Raw genomic sequence first — 25750 nt, 5'->3', positions numbered from 1 at the left:
TCGCCAGAAGCAGCTTAGTCATGCTGGCCACATGACCCGGAAGCTGTATGTTGGCTCCCTCGGCCAATAAAGCAAGATGAGCGTCGCAACCCGAGTCAGTCACAACGACCTAATGGCCAGGGGGTCCCTTTACCTTTACCTTTAAGGTTTCAGGTGAGGTACAAAAAAGTAGCAAGATGTTTCCTCTCTATCCCAGCCTTGGTGTACTGCCCCCCTCCCCCTTTCTGTCACTTTTCAATGGCACTACTTCAAATATAATGCAAAAAAGGTATGAGTAAAATACTGGTTCCTGTTTTAAATTTATTTTAAGACTGCAGAGTTGTGCCACTCGGCTCTCTGTTTTTAAACTAGTCTCTCTCTTTTTGATCCTATAGTTCCTCTATATGCTGCATTTTAAAATTGTGACTAGTTAAATTGTGACTAGAATTATTTTAGGGCAGCCAATAAATACAAAAATACATATACGAACTGCGCAGAGAAATGAAAATAAGTATCACAGCTAAAGGTTAGGCAGAAGCAACACAGCTAAGTGCCAGGGAACATCAGCCCTCCCCCAGCTTTCTGTCACCAGTGCCATTTTAAAACTCCAGTGTGTTGCCTTGGGAGGGGCAACACTGCAAAGCAGCCTAAAAATACTGCAATCAGCCAGGCTACATCTTAATAGTTTGCCCATACTTCATTCACTGCAATCAAGCAAAGTGCCCTGGGGCTGCAAGCTTGGAGGCTTCTGGACCAGGGAGGTAGGTGCATCTGTTACAGATCATTCCTCAACTGTCCACTCAGTAGCTGAAACAAGCAGATACAAACAGTTTGTATAGCATGAATAAGTACAGATTTATAGATCCAGGTATGCAAATTTATCATCTTACATGGCAGGGATAAATCATGCATGCACACTGCATCAAAATCATGAAATGGGGTGCAAGTACATTTTCTTACTAGAAAAGTAGGTGGATTGAAGCCACGCCTCCTTGCCTGCAGCGCCATTTGGTCTAAGGGTCACCCCTGTTCCCCTACTGCACAGCCTAAAGCAAATAGCTGCCTTGTTAGGGTAAAATAAAGATAAAGCGCTGAGAATCCTTTCTTTTTCTCTTCCATAGGAATGGGTTATACTGGAGGAAGCCTCATACAGGAAACAGCTGGTTTCACACCCTCTTGCAAACTCTGAGAAACAACTATACTTGTTTTGAGATAAAGCCAAAACACACATTACAAATGTTTCACCTTTGTTAATTAAAGTGGCTTCTGCATTTTCTTCTTCTTCTCCCTTCGGACAAATTTGTCCTTCTATCTACACAATGGAGATAGGGTTATTTATTCTCTTTTCATTTCATTATATGCATTGGTGCAAGACAAGAAAGGCTTAAATTGCATCTGTGCAACCCTCTAGTCAATTTATCAACTTACCTGTCTTCCTTTTGCATATATCTGGCCTGGCCTGTGTAAACACTTCCGTTACTCATGTATAAGGAGGAAGTATTCTGCATTATCTTTGCAGAGCCAACAGAGGCAAAAGGCTATACAAATATTTTACATACATACAGGAGTCTTAAATTTGCCTCCATGGAATACAGCTGATAAGGTGCCATTTGATAAGGTGGAAGAATGTACCTTTAAATAAATACAGAGATACAATGTGTGTGTTCAGTAAGAGGCACCACCTGCTGAAAACTATGGTTCAGAACGAGCCTGTTAACAATGGTTTTGACTATCTTGAAAGTTGATCAGGAACTCAACAAATGGGCTGCACAGAGACATCAGGGATCAGTCTGCCAAAGACTGGGGAAATATCAGAGACAACTACAGTATATGTTAAAAGCAAGCATACATGTGTGTAGGGTATGTGCTGGGTGTGCCCAGACTCACTCTGACATTTCAAAGAAAGCATGGACCCAGTCAAGTGGGGAGACAGAGAGAGGGGGGGCAGAATAAAAAGGCTGGAATGGATCTGCCTGCATCTGGAGTGATTGGTTCCAGTAAAGGAGGAGGAGATGAAGAAGCTTAGGGTGCAGTTTCTGTCTTCAGAAATCTGATTCCGACTTAGAGGTAGCGCTGTCTGCCTTAGAGGCCTATTGACTCCCAAAGCTACAATTCCTAGAGTGGTTTACCAATCAATGCCTCTTCCCAGGGAACTCTGGGAATTATAGTTCTGTGAGGGGAGCAGGGGTTTCCTCACAGCACCTTAAATAGACTGCAGTTCCCAGGATCCTCTGGGAAAAGCCATGATGGTTTAAAGCAAAACGCCATTGCTTTAAATGCATAGTGCAGGTGGGCCCTAGATAACTGCTGCCTGTCGGAGTTGACACTACTGGGCTAGATGAGGAAACAGTCTAACCTGGGATAAGGAAGTTTCCAATGTTTGTTATGATGAGGATTAATTTTACAAGCAAGGGATTCCAGGGATGGGGAAGATTAGATTAAATCTGGTCTTACAATTCTTTGTATTCCATATGTTGCAAAAAGAGTAGGAGTGTCCTGCCAGATGTGGTTGGACTATAAATCCCACCAGCTCCAGCCAGCATGGTCAACAGTCAGAGATGATGGGAGCTGTAGTATAGCAGCATTGGGGGGGGGGCACAGGTTAGCCAACCCTGCCATGTAGCAAATGGATTTAGATCAAACATAGGCAAACTCGGCCCTCCAGATGTTTTCGGACTACAACTCCCATCACCCCTGACCAGTGGTCCTGTTAGCTAGGGATGTTGGGAGTTGTAGTCCTAAACATCTGGAGGGCCAAGTTTGCCTATGCCTGATTTAAAGGTATGATCATTGCTTCCTGCAATCCTGCAGCTGAGTAACTACCTATAATTATTTCTTCCAAAGAAGCTGTTTATGTTATAATTTTACGTCTTAGACCAAAAAGTGTCAGTGCAGTAAAAATATCACCATCCCCACTGTCAAACACAATGTAGTTTTATGCCAACAGGCTCCAACAGTGTTGCAACCAAGCTAATTTTCTCTTAATCTATTCCGTTTGCTCCCCCTAATTGTCTTTAGCTGCAGCAGCTAATGGAAATGTAAAGGAAAACACTCTCCCTTTGCTCAGCACAGAACATAAGAAAAATGAGTGGAATGGAACGGCTCTCGCTTGTTTGTGCACAGCGCAGATGATGTAGAGAGGAAGAAAAACAACAGCAGCCGAGCAACAGAGACAGACATTTTCATCATGGGCCAAATATGTTGGATGCTTCAAACATTCCAGTGTGAAAAATAAGTTTTGGATCAAACATTTCTCAGACCAACTGCAAAAATATTTGGTTTCCTTTTGTAAGCACGGGGGAAGTTAATACCTCTAAAAGGACGTTTATAATTCTACTCACAAAATGGCCTTTGCATTGCAAGCATATCAAATTTATCTTCTACTTGGCCTGGCGTTTGCCTCCTGCAACAGATAAATCCAAGCACATCTGAAGTTAATTTGATATTGAGCGATTCCAAGCGACCAAATTGTGCTGTACACCTCAGCTATTCATTTACACGCCAAAACGCATGCAAAGGGCTGGTTTATGCAATCGAAGTCTCTAGAAATTTTCTCCTTCCTGTGACATGGTGTCCAGGAGGGTTGGAGCTCAGTGGTGTATAGAAGGTCGCAGGTGCAATCCCTCCTGGCACCTCCAGTTTAAAAGATCAGGTAGTCATTGAGGTGGATGATCTCCACCTGAGCCCCTGGAGAACTACTGCTATCCAACATAGATAATACTGAGCTAGATAGACAAAATACTCTGATCTGGCATGGGGCAGCTTCTCAATGGTGGTTGGTTCATTAGGGCAAATAAGTCACTGCCCCACCAGTCTGCCCCTTACAACCAGTACGGAAGGCAGCAGTGGCTGTAAGCTTCCTTCTTCTCCTTAGTCTCAGTACTGCCCTTGTAGAACTCAGCCTTTCTCCCTGACTTTCTACCCAACTAGTCCCAGTGGCCACAAGCCACCACTCCAGCTTCCTTTGGTCCTATGATAGTCCTTCTGAGATAACAACACTAGGGGAACTTTACACAGCCCAGGGCAAATGCTTTTTAGTCTGGCATTCAATCCAGACTCTGAAGTATTTGAAGTGAGGTTGGGGGTGGCCCTACCGTTAGGTAAAATAAAGTGATGTGGCCATATCAGGCAGCAGGTGCCGAGGGTGGGTAGGTGAGGAGAGGCAGTTGTGTGTGCCAAGAGGCATGGTGAGGAATGCTGCTGCATTGCCACTTTTGAAGTAAGATTTGATGTCCCATCTGGTCACCTTCTGCACACAATAGGGGTTGCATCTTGTCCTTTGGCTCAGGAAACAAAAATAGCTTGTAAGAGTTAGGTCTGCTAGGTCAGAAGCATCCTGAGAGTTCAGGACCCAAACCTGAGACCTAAGGGCAGCCCCAGGTGATGTCATGGCAGGGGGTTCTGGCTATTCTTTCTCTGTACTACCTCCCACCACTGATCCCTGGGAATAATAATAATAATAATAATAATAATAATTTTATTTATACCCCGCCCTCTCCAGGAGAAGGGAGCAGGGGAGGGCAAACAGCCCCTCACCAGAAAGTCTATGCAATCATTTGGAGCTGGTTCTTGCCAGGCTGAAGTTTGGAAAAAGCACACATAATATTCTAAATAAACAAATCTTAAAAGACATACTTTAAATGCACATGAGTTCTCCCCCAAAATTCTGGGGACTATGGGTTATTAATGGGGTTTTAAATGTACAGTGTGCACACACCCCAAGATGCAAAAATGGCTTTTCTGCCATTTCACCTCTCCAAATTCCCTTCCCCAGCTACTCACGGGGAGTGGAATTTGGCCACTCCTGGCTCATCCCCTCCTCGCAAAAAAAAGGGGAGCAGAGGCACAGATTCGCATAAAATGTGCACATGTAAAGTTAGAAATCATAACTGTAATTTAAATAGAAACACAGTACATTTTGCCATAGCAAAGAAGACTGCAACCAAGCGGCCGGCCTGCCTGTATTGTCTGCTGTCTAGATGCTAACTGTTGATTGGCAACTTCAAGCCCTCCTTTCTTATGGTACTTTATCTGGAATGGGACTTGGACCAGCCAGGGCATCAAACCAGGGACTGTTCTCTGTATAGTAGGACACATGGTCACCTTAAGAGATTAGACCAAGCCTGGGTGGTGCCAACATCCATGTAAGGAAAGATGCAGAAAATCCCTACACTGATTCAATGTCTACCAGGAGAAATTTTCTGTATCGTAATAATGAAGCTGCCTTATACCAAGTCAGACTATCAGTCCATCAGGTTCAGTATAGTCTACATTGACTGGCAGGGACTTGTTAGGGTTTCAGAGTCTCTCCCAGCCTAACTTGGGAGATGCCAAGGATTGAACCTGCAGCCTTCTGCATGTTAAGCAGATGCTCTAACCACTGAGCTGCAGCCCTTCCCCAAACATGGTACATTTGTATCAGTTAAGTTTGTACATTAGTACATTGGAGGCGCAGGTTAACTCTGTGTCCAGGGCAGCTGTCTACCAGCTCCACCTGGTACGCAGGCTAAGACCCTACCTGCCCGCCAACTGTCTCGCCAGAGTGGTGCATGCTCTAGTTATCTCACGTTTGGACTACTGCAACGTGCTCTACGTGGGGCTACCTTTGAAGGTGACCCGGAAACTGCAATTAATCCAGAATGTGGCAGCTAGACTGGTGACTGGGAGTGGCCGCCAGGACCACATAACACCGGTTCTGAGAGATCTGCATTGGCTCCCAGTACGTTTCCGAGCACGATTCAAAGTGTTAGTGCTGACCTTTAAAGCCCTAAACGGCCTCGGTCGTGTATACCTGAAGGAGCGTCTCCACCCCCATTGTTCAGCCCGGACACTGAGATCCAGCGCCGAGGGTCTTCTGGCGGTTCCCTCATTGCGAGAAGTGAGGCTACAGGGAACCAGACAGAGGGCCTTCTCGGTAGTGGCGCCTGCCCTGTGGAACGCCCTCCCATCAAATGTCAAAGAGATAAACAATTACCTGACATTCAGAAGACATCTTAAGGCAGCCCTGTTCAGGGAAGTTTTTAATATGTAATGCTGTACTGTTTTTAACACTTGATTGGGAGCCGCCCAGAGTGGCTGGGGAAACTCAGCCAGATGGGCAGGGTATAAATATATTATTATTATTATTATTATTATTATTATTATTATTAATAATAATAATAATAAATAAAAAATCAAAACAATTAGCTGAAGATGGTAACACTACCAGATACATGCCACCATGAAGCTGCCAGTGCCTGACACATGTGTGGCATTGGTCCAGGCCAGCGTTATATGGGGTTTGGTGCCACCCGTGAGGCAGAGGCCTGGGCAGGGGGAAGAGGAATGCTCTTCTCTGTCAGAGACAGAGATGAGCAGGCAGGATATGTTGGAGGAAGAGGCTGTTCAGGCAAGGGACAGGCCAATCGAATCCCCATCATCCCCCACCCTGCTGCCTCCTAGAACCAGGAGGGGCTTGAAGACAGAAGAGCAGCGATGCCTTCCATGCAGGAAAAGCCTCAAGTTGTGTGCATGCACCCTGTCAGGCAAGGGTACAGAAGCTGGTTGGGGTGTGTAGTCCCCACTGTTGCTGCAACTGCTCTGTAGAGCACAGCCCTGGGACAGCTGCCTAGAGGCCAGAAGCAAGTGTGTGGGTGTATCTGGGGCACCATTGGAATTGCTGAAAGTGCATGCTTTTGTCAATAAAGAATTCACTATCAGACATGTGCCTTCCTTGGCCAGGGGTGCCTGAGGACTCTTTGTTCTTATTGGCACAATAGGCTGACATGGTTACGCCTCTGAAATCCATTTCTGGCTAGGATGCTTGGGTCTGTATTTTTTGAAGTTCTGGATGGATGTTCAATGCTTTATTATCCATTCAAAACTGTACACTGTCAGATTGTGGAATATCAACAGGGCTCCCTTTCTGGAAACATCTGTGTTACGCTTTAATTTGTACTCTTAAAGATAAGGTGCAGTCAAAAGAATGGAAGATGCAGGTAAACAAATATGGAAAGTGGATTAGAGCTTTCAAGTAGTCAGCCAACAATATTGTGGGTGCTTCGATGTAAGTGGAATAGCATGCCTGGATATAGCTTATTTGCAGACTTTTGAGCAAGAGGGTGTGGGTGGAAGCCCAAAAATAAGCACTAGCATAATTACTTCAACAGTAAATGTTAACATCCAACATATTGGGAGAAGCAAGCCGGCCTGCTTTTGTGTTTTTAACAGGGGTTGACATGGTTCTCTGCTGATGCTTATCTGCACAGATAAATCAGCTTACAGCTGTAGATTTCTGAGCAGGCTAGGCCATTCTTTTGATCAGTTGGCAACTCTACTTGATTGCAGTGTGTACAGGTTAAGTGGTAAGACTGTTCAGTTAGGGCATGGGAGAGACCTGGGTTCAAAACCTCGCTCAGCAATGGAGCTCACTATATGTCACGCGGGATGATGAGTGCCACCTGCAATCCTCTGTCCACTCAACATGAGAGTAAGTTGTATCAAGCTTCTTTCTTAATTGAACAGGGAAGCAAGCCACAGAGTGGTTGATTTAGTATTACATCCTCCTCACAAGAGAGGAGGATAGAGACCTAGGTGCCCCTCCATGGGACCTCCTTGATGCCCCACTAGGTTCCAGCAGCCTCCACTGTGTCCCAAGAATGGCTACATGCTGACTTTAAATGAACTGAGCAAACACAAGGACAGGCATAGGTCCACACTTCACATGGGTTCTCTCTCCCATTGTTACATTACAGGGCATGTAGCCTACGGCACGTTTAACACAGGCCTTGATCTGGCCCTGCCTGTGAATGCCAAACTACAAACCTGGTGACGAAAGCCGTTGCTCAATGTGACAGACTCCTCCAGATCAGCGCTAAATTATTAATCGGGGCTGTGTTGTCAGTGTGAACATATTGTGCTGCATAATAATAGCTGCACAAACAGCGGAGGAGCTGTGCTGAATCTGCATTATTGATAAACAGAGAGGAACATTCACTTCTAATTACGCGTTCAAGGCCCAAACAACAAACCTAGAAGGTTCTTTGTAGCCGCCAATCTCCACAGGTGCCCAAAGGCAAAAGGTGGCTTCAAAGGACAGAGTTGTAGCCTTTGCCAACAGGGGGCTTAACTGCGTGTAGGGGTGGCGAGTACCTCTCCTGCACGTGTGCAAGACGCCGCTCCCCATGGACGTGGGACGGGAACAGCGATAGACTAATATAGCTGAGACAAAACGCAGTGTTCACATATTGCAAAGCGGGGGTGCAGGACGACATGGGAGACAGCCACAGCAATTAAGAACATAGAGGAGAAGCATACTTATGCCTTCAAGCCACAAACATACCCCCATCCATGGCACACATTTACAGCAGCATACCCTCCAACTTCTTCTAACCTAAATCTAGGGCATCCCCTGCCTCCATCATGCCACCCCACCAGGTGACCTCACTGCTTGCGGCTTTTGTCAGCAATGTCCCGGTCAAATCAGGACAATTGGCGGGTGTACATCAGCTCCAGAATTGCAGTACAGGAAGTTTCTCTTCTATTGACCTCAATGGGAGGGGAATGGAATGGTGACAGTATATCTCATGTTCTTCTGCTTCATGGAACCCCTTTGGCTCCTTGGTATACTCCAGAGCTTAGGGTGAGGAAACAAGCTGAGGGGTGGCTCAAACGTGAGCAGAGGAAAAGACTTCCGGGTTGGCACCTCCAGGCAATGGCGGAGTTCCTCCGATCGGGAGGAATTTGCTCCATGGAAATCAGAGTCTGACCGCCACGGCGAAGGTGGAGACCCACTGAAATCACAGACGGGAGAAGCTTGTGAACCTGGGATTTGGCTGGCACCTTTTGTGCCTCCCCTACTCGCGGGGAAACCCTGATTTGAGGATCCGGAGCGAAGTGGGGTGAGTGGCGCGGTGCTTCGAATTGACTGCTTCTTTCATGGAGTGAAGCCGCATCACTGTTGCCGGAGAGCGCTGACTTTTTCCTGTGGACAATTTGACTTTAAACAACTACCCGTGAGTAGAACGGAAAATTGGATCTTTAAATTTATTAATTTGGCATCGAAACGGGAAGGTTTTAAACAGGAAGTCCGCCTTCCTCTTTTGTAAATAGATTGAAGCAAAGACGTCGCAAGTTAAAGCCTTGGAAAGTCTTTTGTAAAGGATTAAATCTCCATCGGTTAAAACTATTAAAACCCCCCTTGGAAGCAGGAGAAGAGGGGGGAAATTTTGGACCTAGCGAACCTGCAGGAGAGAGTGAAAAATCAAATTACCACTGCTCTGAACCTGGAAACGGGCTGCCAGTAAGATTGACGTTTTGGGAGAGTTCATTGACTGTGAACAGAAAGTATGTTGACAGATGGCTAAATAAGAGAAATATATTGTTTCCATTGTCCCCTTCTGCGTTTAAGAAGGAGGAAAAGTAACTGAAAATTGAAACTAACTTTATAGTTTAAATTGTGTTTGAAAGGATTGATACAAGTGGAGACTGTTTCCCTCTAGAGGGAGCTTTTGAAACTGTTACAAGAGTGGAGCTGGGGTTTTTCCAGCTGCAAGATAAGAACTGTGAGAATCAGAGATTGACCTTGGATCTTAAGAATGTCGACAGAAGGAGCCTTAGTGATTGTATTATGTAAGATAAGCTATTCGTTGGAACAGCTCCACAAGAAGACGGATGTTATGAATACTAAACTTGAGAACTTGGGACAAAAAGTGATTAATTTGGGACAAAAAGTGATCACCAACACAGAAACTGTTCAGGACTTGACACAGGAACCTACTTTGACAGGACAAACTGGGGAGAAGGAGAAAGTTGTTGTTGTTGAACCTAAAGTAATACAAGTGGGAGCCCCAGCCTTACAGAGGCAAATCGAGGGCTATAAGTGGAGGCCTTTTATGAATGAATATAGAAAAAGTCAGAATTTGAAGATTGGAGCCCTGCTTGGACTGGAGAAGGAAGGTTGGATAGACTCTTTCATGCAGGGATTTGCTGACCTTTGGGTTCTGAATCTGGGTCAGGAGGTGATTGGAGTTGTGGAGGCCTTTGGACTTGGAGGAGCTTTGAAACATGATTTGAGATATTGTATGGACCTTGGTTCTAGCTGTGGAGAGTTGGCTGGCCTGTCGAGAGGGAATGGGGGCATGGTTGGGTCGGGGCCCCCCCGAGACCTGCTCTTCAGCATCTTCAGCATCAAAGAATATGAAGAAAAACTGCAGAAGGGACTTGGAAAAGATTTAAGAGCCTCGGACAGAAGATCTCCAGGTTGATGAACTATATGGAATGGACGGAAATGACTGGCAGAATCCGAGACCAGGGAGAAGAGATGGTGGAAGAAGATTGGGAAAGTTTAAAGTTTATATATAGAAATATTGTAAAATTAATGAGTGTTAGAAAATTGTTGGAATGAAACTTTATGGCTTTAGCAGAAATGTTATAAGGAGTTAAGTATAAATAAGTACTTTAGTATTAATGGAAAATAAGGCTAAAAGTATGTTAAGATATTCATAATGATAAAAATAGAGAAAGATGGAAAGCAATTGCTGAAACAAGTAACAGAAGTGGAATACAAAAAGGGAGGTGAGAGGAGGTCGATGAAATAAGGGAATGAAAGATAGAGTAATGAAATGATATGATATATGTTTTTAAATTGTTGTTTTGTTTTGTTTAGTTTAGTGTGCTAAGGTTGTGTTTTGTATTGTTTATATATTGTATTGTATTGTTTCTTCTTTTTTTCCTTTTTTCTTTTCTGCTCTATTTTGTCTTTTTCTCTTGCCTTTTTTTCTTCTTCTTTCTTTTTTTGTAAGTCTTAAAAGTAATAAAGATTATTTAAAAAAACACACAAACGTGAGCAGAGGAAAATTCTGGTTGAGTGCAATTGAACACTGAGCCTACCTGGTGACAGTGAAGGCAGCAAAGAAGGATAGCTTTATTGCTTCCACTGCATCCACATTTTGTCATCTGGCAGAGGACCTCTGGGTAGTGTGGGGCCTTTTACTGTCTGGCCTGAAGGAGGTGGAAGAACCAAGGCACCTCAAAGTGGCATGACACAAATGTTGCTACCACACCACTGGAAGCAGAAAGCAAGCTGAGGAACTGGGTCAGTGCCTCTACCCCTCCATTAAATGCTCCTAATACACAGAATTACAGCTGTAAAAGATGCATTTTATCAGCACATTTCCATAATTGTTACCTATGTAAAGCCACCACTGAAATATATTGCTTATGATGTATGCACTGCAAATTACACAGAAAAAAAGTGAGCAAAATATGTGTGCTGGAGAGAGGCTTATTTGTTTTTGTTTTTTTAATACAAGAATTGTATTTACCTACATAGATACTCTTGCAGAAATGACAACACCCTGAGTTCACGTATGGGATTTATTGCTAGAACCTGTTGTTTGTTGTTCATTTTTATTTATTTGTTACATTTATATCTCACCTCTACTCCCATGAGCTCAAGGTGGTGTACATGGTTTCCCTCCGCCCCCCACCTATTTTTTTCCATTATCTTGAAGCAGAAAATTGAACAAGAGCTGAGTTTAATTCCTGCTGGCAAAAAAAAGCAGAGTCATTTTCACAGGACCATCTCCTTAGACAATGTAAACGACTGCAGTTCCCATCAGAGCTAGTTATTCTAATTTACACTGAGAGAGGATTTGGTCTAAGGAGCAGAGTAATGAGCACAGTAAGATTGCCAGATCACAATTACAAAAATAAGGGTCCCTCTGGGGAGGGACTGTCTGGTCTGCTCAGCTACAAAGCTGGGGTATTCCGAAGGAAGGAACATTTGTTTTTAAAGACCTGTCATGTTCTGAAATATTCTATTTCCTAAAGACAGGGAATGCTAACCTGTGGCCTTCCAGATGTCAATGGACTAAAGCAGTAGGGGGAACCATTGGCCTCCTGGATGTTGATGAACTACAACTGCCATCAGCCCCTGCATGCATGGCCAATGGCCAGGGATGGTGGAGATTGTAGTTCAGCAACATCCAAAAGCCAAAGGTTCCCCACACCTGGTTTATAGCCCCCATCCTTCCTGACTATAAGTAAAGGCAAAGGGGCCCCTGACCATTAGGTCCAGTCGTGACCGACTCTGGGGTTGCAGCACTCATCTCACTTTATTGGCCGAGAGAGCTGGCGTACAGGTTCCAGGTCATGTGGCCAGCATGACTAAGCCGCTTCTGGCGAACCAGAGCAGTGCACGGAAACGCCGTTTACCTTCCCGCTGGAGCGGTACCTATTTATCTACTTTCACTTGGAGGTGCTTTCGAACTGCTAGGTTGGCAGGAGCAGGGACCGAGCAACGGGAGCTCACCCCGTTGCGGGGATTCGAACTGCCAACCTTCTGATCGGCAAGTCCTAGGCTCTGTGGTTTAACCCACAGCACCACCCGCATCCCTTCCTGACTATAGACCAAGCTATTTGGGGGTAATGAGAGATGGGAATCCAAAAACATCTGTAGGGCCACATCTTCCCCAACCCTGCACTAATACTCCCTCTCCCCTCCCCTGCCCAATTCTTTTACTTCTCCAAAAAAGGTGATTCCAGCCAGTTATGAAATATGGAACAGATAGCCTCAACAAACCAAGGACAGGCATTTAGATGAAGAGGGGTGTTATTTTACATATTTAGAAATAAAAGATCCAACGCATGACCCATACTTGATCCAATTAGGCTTTTGTAACAACACACACAAAATAGAAGAAGGAAAGCATAATGTGTATGACTACCTGCTGTTTTTTGGATTCTGGCACAATCTAGATGGAAAAAAACACAAACCCTAGTAATCATCTCAACTGGCTTCCAATAATAGCAAATTATATAGAGGGTTAAGCCAAGGTTCTCTTAAGCACACACATCAGCTTGATTATCAGCAGCAAAAATGCATATAAGCAACACTTTCTAGAGCTTATGAGTGCACATTTTAAAAATGAGCAATATAATTTAGAAGGAGATTAAGGCGTAACGGCACACAAGCCAAGCACTTTGTTTACTTCAGCTGCTTGTAATGTGCTCCACTTACAAAAAGAAGCATAAATCACACATACATTAGTACAGTAAAGCATGGTTTTTATCATATTTGTGAGACACTGGCCCTTGGCTGCTTGGCAAGAAGAAAGCTTAAATGGGGTTCCTCCTCTTGCTGTGGAACAGGGAGCTAGCAGTCTTCTTTTGTTAGTCACAAAGGATAGTTAGTCCTTGCACAATTTTGTCATTAGACCAGATGCTATTTGGTGCCTTTTTGCTTGAATGCGTATAACTTTTTTACTGCAGCTCTGCTTTTTTGTTATTGCTTCCAAAGACTCCGATGTGCTTCCTATGATTTGGACAGAGTGGATCCACTTTGCAGATGGTCACATGATATTGCAGAAGCAATTGTGTGTGTGTTACAATGTGCACTTGCATAGAAACACTTTACCATGTGACTCCAAAGCATCCAAAAATCAGCTTGCCTGGAATGGCTCATGAGCAGCTGGTTGGCTACAGTGAGAGCAGGATACTGGACTAGATGGGCCATTGGCCTGATCCAGCCGGCTCTTTTTGTGTTGTTAACTGAAGCCTCACCTGCTGAGTAAGAAAATAGGAAGCTGCCTTATACAGTGGTACCTCAGGTTACAGACGCTTCAGGTTACAGACGCTTCAGGTTACAGACTCCACTAACCCAGAAATAGTACCTCGGGTTAAGAACTTTGCTTCAGGATGAGAACAGAAATCGTGCTCTGGCAGTGCGGCAACAGCAGGAGGCCCCATTAGCTAAAGTGGTGCTTCAGGTTAAGAACAGTTTCAGGTTAAGAATGGACCACCGGAACAAATTAAGTACTTAACCCGAGGTACCACTGTACTGAGTCAGGCCATCTAGCTCATTCAGTGGTTCCAATGGAATCACAACCCAACATAATTCTTAGTGTTCAAGACTCTTATACTTAAGGTACAATTAAATCAATGGCTAAACAAGGGTTAACTTTAAAACTGGATATTTTTGTGGGAAGAAAAATATTGGTTGTTTCAGTGAAGTAATAATCTTGATGACGAGTTGTACGTTCGTTCTTACACAAGTCAACAGGGGGAAAAGTTCTTTATTACCAATCCTTTCAGGGTTATTATATCAAGCAAGGTGAATGAGGAAATCTTTGTACAATATGCCAATAGATCATATTCATAACTCATAGCTGATCATAAACATAAAGTGATTGATGCCTCTGGAAAAAGTAATGTGAGCAAGTCTTCTTTCAAGTATGCAATCTGGCAAATAATAACGCCAGGACTGATCATTCAGGAAATGAAAAATGTCTTCTTCAGCAGGGTGCTTTCTGTGCATTTGGAAAGATTATTTCAGGAACCAGAAAGTACACAATTTTTTCTGAAGCTTTAAATCTTTCAAATGTGTGGGGCTTTGATGAACAAATCCATGTTGCTTTTAAATGCCTTTGCAAGATGAAGATGAAAGATGCTGTTCCAAATAATTATGGATTACAAACTTTCTGAAAACTCACACTTGATTTGTCTCACATAGGTAGGGGCTCGATAAATCGGGACAGGATTTTTGGCAGTCATGGTAATGCTTCTTCTAACCAATTATATGTAACTTTAAATTACATGCTTTGTTTTGCACACAAAAACAAGAAAATAAAGTTCCACATTGGGTTGTGTGCAGTTAACTCTTCTGTGAGTGGAAGGAATCCTTCTGTTTCAGGAAACGTCCCCTCAGTTCAGAGGAGAGGCTTTGATCCTTTTGGAGGGGGGTGTCAAAGCAATAGTAACCAATAGCTGCTTTCTCCTGCGGCACCTAGTACCAACTCCTAAACCAGGCTTCCTCAACCTCGGCCCTCCAGATGTTTTTGGCCTACAACTCCCATGATCCCTAGCTAGCAGGACCAGTGGTCAGGGATGACAGGAATTGTAGTCTCAAAACATCTGGAGGGCTGAGGTTGAGGAAGCTGGTTAAACCATAGGTTTACAACCTTTCTGAGTCCACAGCTTCCTTGACCAACACTTTCTGAGGCTTACCTTTGGCCTGTCTGCGGACAGTGCAGCCCCCTTCAAGGTAGAGGCAGAGCTTGGGAACTACATTTCCCATCAGGCACGCTTTGCAGGTGGCACAACCCTTGCTTCCACCACACGTGGCCACTTCTATTAATCTACACAATCTAATCTACAGTATCTATTAAGAGATGGGAGGGAAAGAAGGAGGTACAGAGATTGGTCCTGTTCTTGGCTCCCTTCACCATCATTCAAGGCACCCCAGGGCACTGCAGCACATCAGTTGAAAACCATTGTACTATGAGGATTGCGGGGTGGGATGGACGTATCCTGAGATGTGGAAAAAGGAAAGAGGAGTTGGGGGGGATGTATAAAACCAAGGCAGTGGTCATGGATCACTGCCTTGCTGTAGCAAAGGGGCTTGAATAACTCAGAGAAGCTATGAGCTATGCCGTGCAGGGCCACCCAAGATGGACAGGTCATAGTGGAGAGTTTTGGCCAAACGTGATCCACCTGGAGCAGGAACCGGCAGGATACTTGGCAGTATCCCTGCCAAGAAAACTCCATGGACAAAGACAACAGGCATATAATAGCATGAGTTTGACCAAACTGCGGGAGGCAGTGGAAGACAGGAGTGCCTGGCGTGCTCTGGTCCATGGGGTCACGAAGAGTCGGACACGACTAAACAACTAAACAACAACAACATAAAGCCAAAAGTGCTTACAACAAAACCGACAGTGAAAATGCAGCCTCAGGGACACTGGAGAAACAAAATTATGGCTGCACCCCCAAATTTAGTCATTGCAAAGCTACAAGGAACCAAGGAGAGGAGCCAAAGTGCTTCAATGGGCAAGGAAAAGCAGCCCTGGAGTTGGCCACTGGTTCTTAGGTGCCTTAGTGCCAGAGGGCCCCTGCGGAAAATAGAATAATCAGTGAGTGGCATTCTGAGAATAATTTTAGAGACCTCACACTATCAAACATGCTCTAGTAGGGTCACCATTCTAGTCACATTCCATGCTTGCATAAAACAGGAATTCCTGCTAAAATATTGCTTTGCTGTGTCGTTGAACAGCACACAGTGATGATCCAAGAAGACACTCCAAAAATAAATACTTCAAAAGGCTTAAACAAACAGAAAGACTGTCTTTAAATATCACTGAAGGAGAAACCACAATATGAATGCTAAGAACCTTTTTGAAAATGGTAACATTTATGTCACCCAAGAAGATATAGTGTTACTTTATTTGTTGCCTATAATATGGACTGCATAGTAAATGAAATAAAGTTATTTATACTCCAAACAAAAACGTGATTATATTTCAGAAAACATCTTCATAACAATTTCATCTCAAATGGAAAACCATTGCTATGTTTCCAGTGAAAGCCACCCTTATAGTTTTATAAACTGATCTGGTGATCACCCCACCTAATGCTCTTGGGTGGGTGGCAATTTGATTTTTGACATTTTCAAAGTGGGAAGCAGCTCAGAAGAAGTGAACTCTGCCAGTACTTCTCCCAGCATGAGGATTTAACACTGAGGTTTTATCTCTTCTTGTGACCTTCTTTTATTTATTTATTTCATAAAATTTATACACTGCTTGATTGTGAAGAACCTCAAAGAGGTTTACAAAAAGGTAAAACAATAAAATCAATTTTAAAAAATCACAACCATACTTTAAAACATCCAGAAGTTAAAATACTAAAACAGATTCAAATTACCTCAGCTTTCTAAGCATCTGGGTCGGCTTGTCTAAACAAGAATGTTTTCAGCAGGCACCAAAAGGAGTACAGTGATTGTGCCTCCTTGATCTCAACATGCAGGGTGTTGAATAGTGGGTAGACATGGCAGACGACACAGCGATTTCTCCAAAGCAGCTCTTTATTTTGTAAGCTGGAACAGAAAACTGAACAGCAAACAGCTCAGCCGGCCTGCTTTTATAGGCAGCCAGCTATCAACATTGTAGCAACAACAACCCAGGATTTCCCGCCTAAAATAACTGACGTGGACCTGAGTGAAAACTATCTACAGTATCCCCCTGCTGGTCCAGGGTGAGAACTTCAGTACATAACACCGGGAGTTCCAAATATTCTCTTCTATTCATATTATAATATTACATTGTTTTTGTCAGTTGCTTTGATTATCGTTTAGATGAAAGAGCAGGATATAAATCAGGGACAGGGAAGCTCAGGACCGGAGGCCAAAAGTGCCGCTCTAGGGTCCAGACCTTGAGGACTCTCCTTAAACTACACCTTCTCTTCAGCCACACCTTCTCTCCTCTTGCTCACCCTTGCACCCTCCATGGGTGTTTTTCGTCTGCCTGGAATGTATTCTCTAAATCTCCCCACAGCAGACAGCCGCGATGAGCCGAGAGTTCATGTTGTCTGGTTGCAAAGGGCTGGAACTCCAATGCAAAAGGCCCTTGTGGCCACCCCCTCCACACCCAGTTGAGCACATGGCTGATGGTGCGATCCTGGGCAGATGCAGAGGCCACAGGGGCACCCGATACAGGCGCTGCCGGAAGATCCTCAATCAGGAGGAGCGATGAAGCTGGAGCCGGGTCTTCCACAAACGCTGGAAGAGGGCAACGGCTGAGGGCGTCGGCATGGCCCATCGATTTCCCCGGGCGATGGACGAGCCGGTAGTGGTAGGCAGCCAGGAAAACAGTCCATCGCAGCATGCGCGGTGAGAGGACCGGTGGAGTTGGACGATCACCGGCGAGGAGGCCCAGGAGCGGCTTGTGGTCAGTGATGAGGTCAAAAGTCCTGCCATAGAGGTATTCATGGAACCTCTTCACTCCAGCCACAAGTGCCAGTGCCTCCTTGTCAAGCTGGCTGTAATTCCGTTCCGTTGGAGATAGTGTCCTGGAAAAGTAGGCGAGCGGTGCTTCTCTTCCGTCTGGAAAACGGTGACTAAGGACAGCGCCAATGCCAAAAGGTGAGGCGTCACAAGCAAGGACCAGCGGCCTGGCTTCACTGTACTGTACCAGCACACTGTCCGATGAAAGGAGAGCCTTGACCGTGTTGAAGGCCGCCGTCTCCCGGTGACCCCAGGACCAAGGCGTCTTTGTGCTGAGGAGTCAGTGAAGAGGCTCAGCCACCGTGGCTTTGTGGGGCAGGAACATGTTATAAAAGTTCAGCAGCCCCAGGAATGCCTGCAACTCCGTCTTGTTCTTTGGGATGGGGGCCTGCTGGATAGCGCGGATCTTGGATGTGGTCGGGTGAAGGCCGGAGGCGTCGATAAGATAGCCCAGGAACTCTACCTGTGGAACGGCGATCTGGCACTTCTCCCTCTTTACCTTGAGCCCGGCCTCTTGGAACCTGGTCAGCACGGCACGGAGGCGCTCGAACAGCTGCTGGTGTGAGTCTGCGGACACCAAGACGTTATCAAAATATGGTACCACGCCCGGAAGCCCTTGCAGGAGACGCTCCATAAGGCTTTGGAAGATGCCAGGAGCCACACTCACCCCGAACTGCAACCGGCGGCAACGGAATGCCCCTCGGTGGGTGACGATCGTCTGGGCTTCAGCAGTGGCATCATCGACGGGCAGTTGTTGATAGGCTTGGGCAAGGTCCAGCTTAGCAAAGACCTTACCCTCACCCAGGGAATGCAGCAGGTGTTGAACAACAGGAACTGGGTAAGCGTGCTGCTGAAGTGCCTTGTTGATCGTGCACTTGTAGTCGGCGCAGATTCTCACTGACCCGTCTGGCTTGACAGGCATGACGATGGGGGTTTCCCACTTGGCGTGGTCAACCGGCTCCAAAACTCCTTGGGCGATCAGCTTGTCCAGTTGTTCATCCACGTTAGCCTTGAGAGCAAAGGGAACCCGGCGTGGCTTTAGCTTGATGGGGGCGACTTGTGGATCAAGGCTAAAGGAGATGGGCGTACCTGTATATTGCCCCAAAGTGCCATCAAAAACCTCGGCAAAGTCTTTGACCAGACCCTCAGTCTCTGCGTTAGAGATGCAGTTGATGCCGGTGACTTCCAGGCCGAGGGCATCAAACCAGTCTAGGCCTAGGAGGCTTGGCCGCTGACCTTTGACCACCACCAGTCGGAGCAGGCCCGAAAAATCCTTGAAGGCAATCCGGAACCGGCCAATGCCTACCACGGGAATGTCGTTTCCCTGGTGGTCTCTCAGGTGTACGCGGTGAGAGTCGAGTTGCCTTTTGGACACTCTGGGTACCAGTCTTTTGATGGTGCTCCAAGACACGATGGACAGGGCAGACCCGGTGTCAATCTCCATGTCACATGGAGATCCTTCAATGAGCACCGTGACGTTCAGCTTGCATCGCGCAGGCGAGTCGGTTTGGCCAATCGTGGTTCCAGACGGGCAGCGGCAGTTGGTGAGAGCGAAACAGCTTTCCTTGGCAGACTGGAGTGAAGACTTGGACTTGCGAGTCGGTGAAGGGGGGTGTCAGACGGAGCCGATCGGCAGACCTTAGCGATGTGGCCCCTTCTGGAACACTTCCTACAGATGGCGACTCTGAATCGACACTTGGCACGGGAATGGTTGCCTCCGCAGCCGGCACATTCCGGTTGGCTCTTGGACTTCTGTTGGAACTTCCTGCGCTCCCACTTTGTCTGGTGCACGTCATCGTCTTCACTGGAGGATGCCTCATCACTGCTGGCCTCTTCATGATGCACTGGAACTGGCTTCCTAGCAAGACACGGGCTGCTGGACTTGCGGATCTCCTGGGCGGAGTGTTCAGCAGCTTCTGAGGCCACAGCCTCCTCAATGGCTTTCTGTAGCGTGAGGTCTGGCTTGGCGAGGAGACGCTGTTGCAGATGGATGTCCCGGACCCCGCAGACGATTCGATCCATCAGGGCATCATCTAAGTCTCGGAACTCACAGTGCATGGCAGCCTGTCTGAGGGCAGTGGTGTAGTTGCTGATTGACTCCCCCTCTGCCTGGTTCCGGTGGTAAAACGCATGGCGGGCAGCAATCTTGGACGGCTTTGGTGCGTAGTGGTTGCGGAGCTTCTCTTGGATCGTGTCCCATGGTGTTGCCTGGACTGCTTCAGGCGCAACCAATGCTCGGGCCGTCTCAAACACCTCAGGCCCACAGAGGCTGAGGAATAGGCCCCGCTTCCGATCCTTTGATACTGCTGTCAGCTCGTTGGCTTGGAGGTAGCAGTCAAACCGAGCGAGGTAGGAGTCCCATGATTCAGAGGCTGGCGCAAACGGCGGTAGAGGCACAAGTGAAGCCATGATTCCGATGCCGGAGAGAAGGGCGATGGATGGAACACAGTGCTCTCGCCAGAACGGTCAGCTCTGAATTGGTTCTGTCCAGTGATTTCGCTCAGTGATTTCGCTCTGTGATTCAGCTCAGTTCAGAGGATGGTCGCATCTGGCTGTGCTCTGATGTCCACCGATCCCATCCTCGTCGCCAGTGTTGAATAGTGGGTAGACATGGCAGACGACACAGCGATTTCTCCAAAGCAGCTCTTTATTTTGTAAGCTGGAACAGAAAACTGAACAGCAAACAGCTCAGCCGGCCTGCTTTTATAGGCAGCCAGCTATCAACATTGTAGCAACAACAACCCAGGGTTTCCCGCCTAAAATAACTGACGTGGACCTGAGTGAAAACTATCTACAGTATCCCCCTGCTGGTCCAGGGTGAGAACTTCAGTACATAACACCGGGAGTTCCAAATATTCTCTTCTATTCATATTATAATATTACATTGTTTTTGTCAGTTGCTTTGATTATCGTTTAGATGAAAGAGCAGGATATAAATCAGGGACAGGGAAGCTCAGGACCGGAGGCCAAAAGTGCCGCTCTAGGGTCCAGACCTTGAGGACTCTCCTTAAACTACACCTTCTCTTCAGCCACACCTTCTCTCCTCTTGCTCACCCTTGCACCCTCCATGGGTGTTTTTCGTCTGCCTGGAATGTATTCTCTAAATCTGATAATGTCTCTTGCTTGCCTGAATACAGATGTGTGTATGAGTCTGTGTAGAAACTAGTCCAATGTATAAAGGTAGATTTTCCAATAGTTTCCCCACCTAGTCTCTGGCTCTGCCCTCTGCTGGAATTAGGCTGCCAGAAGTCTGCCCAGAAGGCAATGTGGCTCTTGGTCTGAAAAAGATTTCCCACCACTGGTGTATGTGAGTATATTGGAAATAAATAATGGATTTGCAATCAGCGGCATGGTGGTAGTGCTGTATGCACATAATATATGTGACAAAAATAGCCGTGCTCTTGTTGGTAAAGCTGGTACTGTATAATGTTTGATGTAAGCAGCTAGCCAGCAGTAAATCACATTGAGCAAGTTGGAGTTAACTCATTATTAGCAAAAACACGTTCTGCACAGGAGTGTCAGGCCTAATGAGCCCAGCAACTTATCTCCAGTAGGTCTAGCTTCCATGAAGCAGTTGTTGAGGCTGAAGGTACCCCCTCCCCGCAGCTGCCTAAGCCCCTTCTTCTCCAGGGTTTCTTCCCAAGCAATCAGAGACTGTGTTTGCACATCGCTAATCTCTCCTCTGCCCTTTTCATGCCTCTTCTGGTTCTGGGAGAGAAGGGTTCAGGGGAGCTTGTTGAAGCAGGTGAGGGAGATGCTCATGACTCTTTCATCAGCCTGATTCATCTCTGCCTCTCTCCTCCCACCTTCCTGCTTCAGCTTCTGGTTCTGGACTGCTCTCTGCCACAGATTCTTCCAGCTCACTAAGCCCTGTTACATCTTCAGCTTCTGACACCTCCTCTTCCCAGTCTTCTCTCTTTTCTCCCTGTGACCCCTCATCGTTGTCCCACCACCACTCCCCAGGCTCTGAGCCTTCTTCCCTTGGTAGTTCTCCTGATGGTTCCTCCCACCATTCCTCTGCCTCCAACCTTTCCATGACATTTGAATAGAAAAATGCCATGAATCCCTTTACCACAGTACACACTGCCAAATGCTATTAATTTGTTCATAGCATTAGATGAAACTCAAGTTCTGAATAGTCAGTGCAGAATGAGATGAGGACCAGGATGTTTTCTTTCACAAAGCTAATAGATTCTTTGTGGGAGGGGGGTTGGCTGACTATTTCATAAAACAATGTGTGTGTATGTGTTATTTTACTTATTTGAAAGAAAGGTGGAGAAAGAGATTCTCACAGGAGGAATTTGAACAGCAAAGCTCTCTGATAAAAGAAGGCTAAAAAGTTCATTCCAAATACCAATTTGCTAATAGTCCCATGAGAATAATGTTTATATTGGCAACAATGAACAAATAGAGATGAGTGACAGGTCCACAATTAAACCATGAATGGAAGCAAATATTCCCAGTGCAGAGTATGCATATCACTTGCCAATACAGTGGTACCTCGGGTTACAGATGCTTCAGGTTACAGACTCCGCTAACCCAGAAATAGTACCTCGGGTTAAGAACTTTGCTTCAGGATGAGAACAGAAATCGTGCGGCGGCGGCACGGGAGGCCCCATTAGCTAAAGTGGTACCTCAGGTTAAGAACAGTTTCAGGTTAAGAATGGGCCTCTAGAACAAATTAAGTTCTTAACCCGAGGTACCACTGTAGAAAGAGACCAATATTCCAATGTCCTGAGACCATATTCTTATGACTAGATTACTCCACTTTTCCAATTAGCTCCTACAAATGATTACCCTGCATGTAATCACACCTTGCAGATCAGTACAATAGTCAATTCCTCCTGCACTTCAGTTACAAAATGCCTCAATAAGCATGTGAACTTGTGGGATAATTTCATCCAGTTTGATGGTTAGCACTGGTGTTGGATCTTGGAGTCTCAAATTTCAGTGGCACCCTGTGCGACGCCAAAATTCAGCCCCCTTCCATCACCTTCCAGTCTACACCACAGCTGAGATGCCCTCTGTGGCACCCCTGAGCCTCTGCACCCAGTGCAATTGAACTGGTTGTGCTCCCCTAAAGCTGCCTCTGTTGGACTTGAACAAAGGAGATCTGGTTTCGGGCTAAGAGGCTTATTGGGTGATCTTGGGCCAGTAGCACAAACATCCTAACCTACCTTGAACAAGGAGAAGGGCAACAGCTAAGAGGGGAATGGCTGTCACTTGGTAATAGCTACAGGATCTGCTTTGCATGCAGACTGTCCCAGGCTCAATCTGGGATCTCCAGGTAGACTGGAAATGTTCCATTTGAAACCCTGCAGAACTGCTGCCAGTCAATGTAGACAATGGATGAGGAACTATGGCTATCCAGGTGTTGTTGGACTCCAACTCCCATCAGCCCCAGCCAGTATGGCCAATGGTCAGGGATGATGGGCACTGTAGTTCAGCAAATGTACGCAGGTCCACAGGTTCCCAACCCTAGATGGCATGTTTCTATGTTGCAAAATTGTCGTAAATAAATTGGGATAATTGCCACATATGGTATAGTGTCTGAGCAAGTTGGAGGAAGGGCAGAATACAAATGTTTTTAATCATGTTCTGACCTTTCTGTTGTGTTTATGGAGTGGTAAAGGCAAAGTTTCATTAGCTCCACAAGGGGCAGGGGACAATCTTATTAAGGTTTTATTCAGTGCTTTTTTTCTGGGGGGGATGCAGAGGTATGCATACCCCTAAACATTTTTTGAATCTTTGTACTTTTGTCCATTTGCTGTATTTATTTTTCCCGATTTGAACAATAAAATGGTGGCTTTCTCGGGTCAAAATGAGAGTATCCCTGAACATTTTTTAAAGAAAAAAGCACTGGTTTTATTTTACAGAGAATGATGGTGGTTCTTTTCACTCCCACTTTTGAAGGTGGGCCAGTATGTTCCTGAAGAGTAGTTAAAGGGAGTGAAGGTGGTTATGGTGGAAGGGGACTTTAGTCCCAGTGTTCAAATTCTCAAAAGAAAGATGTTGAGTCCCATGTCTGTATGGAAGATTATGTGTTGCCTTTGGACCTGGAAACCTTATGTTTTAATCCCAGATATGAGGCAATAGAATATGGATAAAGTTTATGATTTGGTATATTCTGCTTTAGTGGTGGATTTATTCTGCTCAAGTTTGTTCTGTGATATTCCGCAGTGCATCCACATTATTGCTGTCCATGATGGTATTTGTAATTGGACAGTTTAATCTTGAGCTCACAGCTGTGTAACTAAGTGTAGGAAAGAACACGTTATGGAAGGTGCGGTTAAAATGCACACATGCATATATACAAATTAAAATGCAGTATGTGTTTGTGTGTGAATTACTGTATTTCCGAAAGCGAACTGCGTTATTTTGTACCAGAGGGAATGTGGGTGTTTTAGGAACTAACACTGGATCATATGTCTCTTGTACACCACCTCAGTAATGTGGCGTAGGCGTGAGATAACGAAAAGGGTTTCCAAGAAAATAAGGCGGACAGTAGGAGCAGAGGCTCCTCCTTCTGAGCTTTCAAAAACCCCGATCCCTGCTAGTAACTGCGCATGTGTCGTCGTCAACGTCATCAGCAGCATTAGAAGCAGCACAGTGGCTACATAGAGATAAGTTCTTTAAAGTTACGATTCAAGTATTCTTAGACGGCTGTGGATGAGATTGGTTTAGAGTGCCAACCAAAAGTCTCCCATACACACACATTTACGGTTGCTGTAAATATAAGTCCCTATCAGGGAAAAAGGAGGGGTATAAATAAAAGAAACGATCAGCCTACTAAAGTCACACGTCCCAGGAGAAAATCCAGGGCTCAGTTTATTTATTTGAAACACTTCTATCTCGCTCTTCGGTGGAAAACAAAACCAAAAAGAAATACCAGAACGGGTAACAATTAAAAGCCATGCATATACATTCATTTACGCACGTAAAAGCAATCTTAATCTGAAAACTTGAATGCAGATTGTTGTGCTTTTAAATGTTTCAAAGTTAAAATAAAAATAAAAATCCATACGTAACACCTGAGTTGGAAAGGGTACTAGAATTGTCATTGCTGCCACGTTTTGTTGGGGTGGTGGAGAGAAGGCGCTACTGCTCCATCACAGGCACGTTAAATTCCTGCCCCTCTCATTGCTTTCTATGAGCTTTTAGTCCCGCCCCAGCGGAAATAAAGATGGCGTTCAAAGCGAACCCGGAATCTGTAAGTGGTGTGCTAGTCTACTTGAGCAAGTCTATGACTAGCTACTGCAGGCTCTGCTTTCCTCCCGCCTATACTCTGTGCTTTACGGGCCCGGGAAGCTCCTGTTACGCATGCGCTGAAGTCTCTCGCCTGGTGGTGTAACCTAGCAACGGGAGAAGCCGGACGCGTTAGGAAAAGAGCGAGGTGACGGACGTTGTGGGTTCTTGGGAACGCAGCTACCCGTGTAAACAGTAGTGTACAGATCTCCCTGAACTGGTGAGACTTGCCGGGCCAAGGCTGGGCTGGGAAGCCGTCTAAGGCAAGGAAAAGGACGCGTGTTTGTTCCCGGGTAACAGTTGATGAATCCTCTGGGTTTTGCTGGCAACTGTTTTATTAATTTTGAAGGGGAAAAAAGCAAGCATATGAATAAGACAAATTGATTTTAAACGGGATGGGGGTATTCATTGCGTTTAGAGATTCACGCACACACGTGTCACAACAAAATGCATACGCTTCCAGAAAAGGCGTTTCCCCTGTGTGAGAGAGAGGGAGGGGAAGGGAGAAAGAAAGAAAGAAAGAAAGAAAGAAAAAGAAAGAAAGAAAGAAATTGCTTTTTAAAAGAAAGGTTTCCTTTTTGCAAGTATTCAAATGTTTTATGTTGGTTTCAGAATTTATATACCGATCCACATAAAAATAACACCTAAGCGGAACACCCACCCACCCACACAGTCATACAAATCATAGAGCAATGTAAATGCATGAAGTAAAAAAAAAAGCTGAAGAAATAGAATGAACTATTTTCAGTTAGCTCAGCTGGTTAGAGCATA

The 25750-nt window shown here is 45.5% G+C and overlaps 1 protein-coding gene and 1 long non-coding RNA gene across 8 annotated transcripts in view; one reads left to right on the top strand and one right to left on the bottom strand.

Annotated features, from left to right (window-relative positions):
- LOC128398351 (uncharacterized) overlaps window positions 1-25750 on the bottom strand; it is a 97308-nt gene that overhangs the window by 6000 nt on the left and 65558 nt on the right. The gene's annotated exons all lie outside the window — the stretch shown is intronic.
- ARMC3 (armadillo repeat containing 3) overlaps window positions 25018-25750 on the top strand; it is a 59177-nt gene continuing 58444 nt past the window's right edge. For 5 of the 6 annotated variants that reach the window (XM_053359351.1, XM_053359352.1, XM_053359354.1 and 2 more), the window contains exon 1: window positions 25021-25127. The gene's annotated coding sequence lies outside the window, so the exon portion shown is untranslated. Of the gene's footprint in view, window positions 25200-25750 lie in introns of all 6 variants that reach the window. The other variant, XM_053359349.1, reaches the window with a different exon arrangement.

Source organism: Podarcis raffonei, chromosome 12 (genome assembly GCF_027172205.1).
Source record: "Podarcis raffonei isolate rPodRaf1 chromosome 12, rPodRaf1.pri, whole genome shotgun sequence".
NCBI classification, from domain to species: Eukaryota; Metazoa; Chordata; class Lepidosauria; order Squamata; family Lacertidae; genus Podarcis; species Podarcis raffonei.
The sequence above is the reverse complement of the archived record's forward strand: the minus strand, read 5'-3'. Positions and strand labels throughout refer to the sequence as shown.